The sequence below is a fragment of the Haemaphysalis longicornis genome, unplaced genomic scaffold (assembly GCF_048455015.1).
Source record: "Haemaphysalis longicornis isolate Haplotype H1 unplaced genomic scaffold, Haemaphysalis longicornis Haplotype H1 scaffold_29, whole genome shotgun sequence".
NCBI classification, from domain to species: domain Eukaryota; kingdom Metazoa; phylum Arthropoda; class Arachnida; order Ixodida; family Ixodidae; genus Haemaphysalis; species Haemaphysalis longicornis.
In genome coordinates this window covers 1,224,777-1,233,008 of record NW_027526331.1, presented here as the reverse complement: position 1 = coordinate 1,233,008, position 8,232 = coordinate 1,224,777, and the positions used below count along the sequence as shown (strand labels likewise).

The window sequence follows — 8,232 nt, the reverse complement described above, 5'->3', positions numbered from 1 at the left end:
TACGCGCGCGGCGTCGTTTCAAAGCAACGTGGCGGTTACTCGTGTTGGCGAAAATCAGCGCAGTCAGACGGAAGAGGGAAGGAAGGTGGAGAGGTCGGGAAAGAGGGCGCTCATATTTAAAATAACGCGTAATGCAAGCCCTGGAGGACTCCAACGTACTCCCGGGCCTAGAATCACCGTGATCCTCTCGGACGGCCTGTCCTACGACGAAGCCACGTTTCACAGGTAGCCGAATCGCCTCCGACAGCGGTGCATCGTCCGGGCCGGTCGGTGAATATTGTGGGACTCTGTCTCTCATATGCATCGAACTGTTCGCGTTATTTTTAGTTAACTGCTCTACTTTGTAATATCTATTTATTAACGCGCCTGGTGGTTTGCCTGTCCAAATATAGGTCTTTGAGTTGTTTACGCGTTCAAGGCTCTGACTCATTCTTACCGCTCTGGTCGGCCACCTCATGCGACACCTGTGCCATGTAAATTCCATGGGGTTATTTGCTCGCTTGAGTCGACTCTTCACAACTTCTAACAGCGCACCCTATTAAGGAATCGGTGACATGCGTAAAAGATGCTATGAGCCTATTGTACGATTAAATGCTCATAGTGTGGTCCACGACGGCGACGTGGTTCGAACCCGAAATGTTTTTATTCCTTTCGGACGATAATGAGGGGTCGGTATACAATCGGGGCCTGTCAGTCGCCAGCTAAGGCCACGTAATTAAAAACAAAAATTCATGCCCTTATGGAAGAGAACCGAGTTTGCCGTAGCATGACACAAGTCTGCCGGGCATAAAAAGGGATATCATTTTTTAGAAGAACAATGCACACACTCTTTTGGTGGTAATAACTTTATGTCATAATCAATAGTAAGACCATACACAAAAATTGCTCGAATCATCTCACACTCGATTTTGACACGGAGCTTGCAGCTCCAAAAAAATGCACTGTGGTTTTGCGTGACGGAAACTTCTACAATCACGTTAACATTAACTAAGGCAGGTGTGTGTGGCCTGCAGCGTTGGTAAGTTTGCGAGAATAGTGTTTCCATTTCAACTGTTTTTTTTTGTTGCCATGCAATCATAAGTAATTTGGTGCTATGAACAAGGTTTACGTTAGCTAACAAGGCTGTAGTAACGGTGGCGGCTACAAATGACCTTATGCACCAATCATGCTTGTCAGCACGGTGACACAGAATATTAAGGTGTCGAAATAGGCGAACTGAGTCGCCTATTTTATCACTACTGTAAAAAAAAGAAAGTGTTTTCTGACCCAGTGAGTGACTTTCCTTTATGACTAGCTGTGTTATGACAGATGACCATATTTGATGAGACAAGCCGTAACACATTAGCTTTGGATGTAACACCACGAGGGAAATAGGTGGAGGTATCTGCAAGTATAACTGAAACAGTGTGTGCCTGTCCGGCATGAATTCATTATTTTCTGACACGATTCTCTTCTGCAGATCCTGATACATGATCGAGTTGAATGACTTCATAGATCTTAAGACATGGTAGGCTGTACTATACAAGGCAAAGCTGCATTTGGAAACGAGGTTGGCCCCTCCAGCAGAAGTGAGTATTGCCACGGCTCGCAACAGCCGTCCAGCTCGCAGAAGCTGCACTTTTTCTATGAAAGTGAGCCACCATAGTAGGGGAGAGGCAGTTTGAGGGTTTGCATCTTTAACTGTGTACACAGCCCACTCACTTGAATAGATGCCAGCTGGCATCTTAAAGCAAGAAACAGCACTTAACAAAATCATGCAATACCAAAGTGTTTTTTAGTCAAAAACAGAAAAACTTGCACGTGTTCTGAAAGAACCCCATGCAACCTCGAAAATGATAACGCACATTTGTCTCAAACAAGCCTGGCAGGAATTGTCAGGCCATAACAGACATGAATCACGGTATCATTTGAGAGAATACTTGCAGCGCTGCACTTTTTTTTTTGCATCCAAACGTGGGACGAAATCATGGAAAAATTTCTTGCACGCACCTTCAAGGGCTGTGCATTTGCCATCCTTTTTCTCTGTCTTGCTGAATTGGAAATTTTTGTAGTGTGTCTGGGAACTTGGCTTTTTGCACAACATGCCAGCGGTGCAAAAAGCCAGACACACAAGAAGCAGCATATAGGTGTGTGGGCAACTGTTAGTTGCAAGAGCAAATCTTTTGGCAATTTGAGATTCATCAGCATAGAAGTCAGCTTCAAAAGGCAGACATTAAATTGCGTGGGGGACCTCAGCTGCATTTGCGAATTCCTCTACATTACGAACTTAATCTATATAGTTCATCGTGGAGCCCTCCATTGTTTTGCAAGCTTGAGAAAGCTCCACAGCACATTCATAGTTGAGAACCACTGATCTAGGTACTAAGGATTTAAAATAAACTGAATATTTTATCATGAGGCGTAAAACCTAAGTATGAGAAGCACTTCTTTGCAGGGTGAAGTAGCAGACCAGCTTCTGCACGACCACACATTTGTGATTGCTTTTGCTGCCTGAAGGAATGCATTCGCTGGTAATCAGATATTTGTGCCTACTATAGGGATGCTTACTGCGCAAGCATTGTTCAAGAAATCCTCAGATAGGCACCTCGGAGTGCTAAAGGTGAACAAGTAAACAGCAATGCGCAACATTTGATAGGCCTTGGCATGTATATGTGTTATCTCTGAGGGGTTGTGCATGTGCCCACAGCTTAGTCAATATGGAGCACTAGGCATCTGGTATCGCTCTGTGTGGGTTTGAATTCAGGCTGGGGTTCTTTTTGGGTGGGAGGGGGGGGGGGTTAGTAGAAGCAGGCTGGGTCATGCTGTCTCTACTAACACACCTGAGCTCCTAACGAATCTTCTAAAGCGTGCTCTTCTTGCTGGCATGAGTACTTGATGGCTTGCTTCCTTGCATTCTGTTGCTGATAGACACTCACATATTTTCACTTTCCTGCCGACTTGCTTGATTGCTTAGAAGGTTCGTTGCGGCTTTTTAAGAACTTTAACACTTTTCAGGAGCAGTAAAACTGCTATCTTTGTATTCCAAAGAATTACAAGCAAGCACTAGAATTGGTGCATGCTTGTTTTATATTCTGTTATAGATCAGCGATATGGAGTTCAGTTTTGAAAGAGGAATTGATGATGTCATGCTTTTTAAAAATATGACAAGCCACTGTTTTTTTGTTTTTACTGTACATAACCTGGCACGATTGCAAGTGGAACATTTTGATGAAGTTTAGTCTTATTACAAAACTGCCTTTCAAAACATTTGCAGAGGATGGAATTCGAGCCTTGCTGGCATTCATTGTGTACGTGGTGATTCATTCGAGGCCATTTTGACCGAGGTAAGTTTTATGTAACAGTTGAGCCAAGGCGTAAAGAACTAAGTGCAGCAGAGAGTTAAAAGGATGCTGTTAGCTAAATTTAGCATAACTGGTAGACTGATTTGCCTTGCTGCGACGAACGTGATGGGCAGTTGACACCGAATATTCAAAATGGCTAAAGCATGGCCATTACTAGGCTGAACAAAAAGGCAATCATCTATTTCATACAGGTATATCACAAACAACAGTAACAGAAGCATAGATTCTGGGCTTTAGCTGGAGATTGCTGACTGGTCACTCAATAATGGCTCAAAAGAACAGTCCTTTGCTAGGAAAGGTATGTCGTTGCTGAAGCGGTTTCATGATTTTTCATCCAGATAAATATTAATTGTCATCCTGAATCTCGAGAGGTAACGAGGCTAGTCATATTCATCGTCATCAGCCGTCTGCTCATCAGCCACTGACCCATCAAAACTGTGGTCGTGATTCTGATTCTCATGACACTAACGAGCGAAACAAAGACTATCTATCACTATCTCTCTTAGAGCATAGCGATCTTACTCCTCTTGTTCCTCTCCTAGGGGCAAGTCGTCTCTCTGTGAATATCAGGTTGCATTGGTACAGTCGACACGTTGGGAGAATACCGTACAATAGAAACTTTTGTGCTTATAAACAGGATTCAACAAATTCTGTGGTTACATTTCAAGCTGAGATGGCTACTGAGACTGGTCATAAATGCGCCTCTACTCGGCACAAGTTAAGAATGGCTGTGTGGCGGTGGGAGGCGTTGTGTGGGGGCCACTGTTAAAGCGGCTTCAACATTCATGTGGCCTCAAAATGGCAATATGTTTTTCTTTAACAAAGCGTCAATACTAGTGATCATGGGTTCCTTTAAAATTATTTTGTAATTGTCTAGAGCAGCCAAAGACGTGGGAGTTTGGGGAAGCACGACTGGTGTAGCTAAAAGTGACGAAACCTCTTGGTACATGGTAACGTTGAATTCAGTTACCCCTTACCGCCATACATCACAGCTGCCTGGCTCACTTCCTGTTTATTCTAATGTAAACAGGGGCTGCATCATGAAACTGCTGCGAAGGAAATGAAGGAAATGCATTGTTTGATTCAAGATTTTTTAGCAATTAAAACATCCTTCGGAAGCACATTAACACTAAAATGGCTGTGGGAAGGTTTGTTTCATTTGAAACCAACTTGCTCTCCTCTGTCCACTCTCAAATGTTCTAGGTCCCTATCAGGAAAACCGTTACGGTCTAAGGTGTTTCAATTGAAAACCTTTGATTTCGAATGTAGATCCTATACTCCGTAAAAATGAGTTGCCTGTCCTTTTAGGTACGGCGAAATCTTACGCAGCGCATCTTTCTGCCAGGGGGCCATATCCTAATGTCAATGCACACACTATGAAAGCAGCTTGCACCTAATGCGTCACATTGCCTGCTGATAAGCATTTTAGCTTCGCCCCTCTCATCATCATTCACTTCGTGGAGAGGGCGGGATTTTTTTTCTTGCATAGTTTGTTGTCGCTTAAGTAATTAATAGCAGAATAAGTCCTACAAATCACAGGAACGGCTCGTTTCACGTTGAAAATACTCACAGTAACACACACTGCACCGCACTGAGCAACAATCGGTTGCAGGGATGAGTCATAAGGGTAACTTGTTGTTCTTAAAGGGTCACTGAAGGCAACCAGCAAGTTGGTTTCAAACGGAAGTCGGACCTCCCCAAAGCCATTTCAGCATTCATTTAGTGCCAAGATGCCTTAAGTGCTCAGAAATCGCTGTTCAAATGCTCATCAAACGTGACGCAAACACGACTGCAGTCGCTGTTTGCATCAGGATAAACCGGAAGCAAGTGAGGCAACGGTCATTTATAGCAGTATAGAAGCAACTGAATATAACATTACCACGTACCAAGCAGTTTGGTCAGTTTCGGTCAAATCGCTCATGCTTTCCCAAACTCCCCTGTCATTTGCCGTTCGAGACCACTAAGCAACATGTTTCTCCATTGGACCCGTGATCAGAATTTACGCTTCATTGAAGAAAAACATTGACCTTTTGAGGCCCCGCAAGTGTTGGCGAGAAAAGCTGCGTGCGTCAGGCCATTTAAGCCGTTCCTGTGAAACCGTGTTTTTGCTAGTTTCAACCTTATTTTTAAAAAAATCCAGGTGGAAGAGGGGTATAATACTGTCCTCCGTGAGCTAATCTATCAACCTAGAGAGACTTGCATATTAACTTCACTGTCATTTAAAGTTGTGGGGAAGTAATGTCTTTTTTATTGCTGCAAAAGCCACGAAGGTTAATGTACTGGTACTTGGTTTTATGAAGCCTTTGAATTCCTAGTTTAAGTACTGAAATACGCAGGGAACCTGGCCTAACAATTTTATTACTGTACCGAATTATTAAGTTCATTTAATCATAGTGTCTGTTTTGAATTTTACGTGTGGGGCTTTTTTTTTTGCTTTTTCAGGCATATGTTCCTTTGACTCCCTGCCTGCATTCCGTGAACGGGGAAGTTAGCCTCCACATCGATGGCCAGCGTGTCTTGACTGCATCATCTTTACTGGGAGGACTGTGTAGTCTGTTTGCATCGTTCTGGGTTTTCAACATTCAATATCCCAAGAAGGCACACAGAGCTCTAACGTTTGTGGAACATGCCTTTTTGGACCTTGCCAGCACCAAACCACGTGTGAAGGATTTAGAACTAATTAACTTTTATCGCATCAATATCGCTCACTAATATTTTATTTGTTTTCAATCCTGTAATCATTGGATAGTAGTAAAAAAGAATTGCGTATTATGTTTCTGACTTTTTCTTTTTTTACTAAACAGCGGATCTTTGATGGGCTCTTCTGTATGCTGATAATACAGCTATCTTTTAGTGAAGCAATAATATTAACGAACTAATATAACTTGAAAGAAGTATCTAAATAATGTGGGCAACTGGTGCCAAATGAATCAGCTAAAAATTATCCGGAAAACACGAATTTCATGGCTGCTTCTTCTCACTCTAAAGAAGCTGTCGCGAAACCACCCATTCTGTTCTATATCCTTGCAATTAACCCGTCAGACTCGGTCACTTTTCTTGGCGCATTTGTGTCTATCAAAACGCACTGGTATTTTCTGCAGCATATTTTTCGTTCTTTATATTACTAATTTCTCCATAGCCATCTCATTGCTGTCTGTCTCCTACATCATTTATCTGTTGTGCCTTTACCATCTACAAAATGCTCGTTACCTTTCAAAATCAAATCGTTACACAGCTCATTTCACCAGTAATTGAAATTTTGTTTTGTTGTTGTAAACCACTGCAACCATTTTTTTTCACTTTGTGTACTGAGTACTGATGCGTACTGATAAGTTCTGAAAAGTACTGACGCGTTCTCGCTCCGCTAGTATTATATAATGATTTCGCTAACCATGCGGTTGTGTTTGTGCCTATCTTTGTTTTTCGCGTACTTCCAGTTCTTGTAGTAATATTGTTTCTACGGTTTGTTCAACTAGCATTGTATTTCTGTCTTCCATTCCTAACTGGCCTGTTATTTAGCAATGTACCATTTGTGCTTTCTTATAGGAGGTCGCCCTAAGTTTTATTTCGGAACCTCCTTGTGTACACCATGTACAATGTAAACTTGTATGCGAAAGTTCGTTTGAAATAAACCTGAAACCGAGAAAAACCGTCTGAAATCAGTACTCCCGCAGGGAACTAGAAATTCTCCCTTGTGGCCTTGGAAAAGATCCTTTTGGAAGGCTTACAAAACCACCCAACCTTTCGTAAAACTCCTTTCAAAAGAAATATATGCTTCCCTTGAACCTCCTAAAAACTCCCCTCGCGAGGCCCACAAAACTCCCCAAGCTTTCGCAAACTCCATGCAAAAGAAGTAAATGCTTCCCTTGAACCTCCTAAAAACGTCCCTAAAATAACATAAGTACTTTCCAAGGGAGCTATAATAGGCTCCTATTCAACCGCCTAAAAATTTCATAAACATCACTTAAAAACGCCCTTGAGGAAGTAAAGAATACTCCATTTTGATCTCCTTAAATTCTCCTGAACATTTCTTAACACTCCCTAAATAGCTCCTTCCTATCACCTAAAAACGCCCTGTTTTGAGGAGGTAAACAAAACCTCCCTGTTCCATGTAGTAAAAAAACTCCTACAAGGAGGACCACTAGAGGACAGGCGAAAAAGAACCTCTAAGGAGTATATGGGAGGAAAAAAAGTTTAGAGTGTAGCGCTGCGCGTTGGCGTGATGTGTCTCGCAGCGTCCACCAGGCCAGTGAACTCCTTTGGAACTACACCTTACCGAGGCTTGGAGCCTGGCTGGCCATGAAGAAGAAGGAGAAAGACGAGGCTTCCGGAATCCGTGTGCACACCTTGGGAGTGCAGTCTCTGCTCCCGCCGGTGCAAGAAGTGCTTAGCCACGGGCCAAAATTCGCCATTGAGCCAAAGAAGACAGCCCCAGAACATCTAGCCCTGGTGCATAAGGTGGCTAAACCAATGACGGACGCTGAAAGAGACAGGTGCGTGTCTGAGGGTGTTGATTGTGTGTCGCGTTTTCGTGCCAGACAGAGTGTTTTGCCAGTAGGTCGCGCTGTATCGTATTTGAGGAGCCACTCACTTTCACTAAAGGAAGTACGAGTGTGCTCGCTTCATTTCCAAGGAAGTGATTACGGCAGGGACCCTTACGTTAGCTCACTCCTGGGACATGCTGGCGCTCGTCGCCGACTTCGTCAAATCGCTCTGACCTTGGGGAAAAAAATGCCGTAAACACCGCGCATTGACGCTCGTATCTTTCTGGTCGAAGCAGAGAGCTCGCGCGAACGGCTTTCCATACACGACACCGGCCAACTGGCATAAGTGATACTGCTACTGAAATTGAACTATTATTAACCGTAATCAAAATACGGCACATACGTAC

General features: G+C 43.2%; 1 long non-coding RNA gene across 1 annotated transcript; it reads left to right on the top strand.

Moving 5' to 3' along the window:
* Positions 1-1,223: 1,223 nt before the first annotated feature.
* On the top strand, positions 1,224-6,978 carry LOC144173085 (uncharacterized). The gene is made up of 3 exons (XR_013323150.1): positions 1,224-1,568; positions 3,254-3,323; positions 5,784-6,978. It is a non-coding gene; the product is annotated as an uncharacterized LOC144173085 (long non-coding RNA).
* The last annotated feature ends 1,254 nt before the right edge of the window (positions 6,979-8,232 follow it).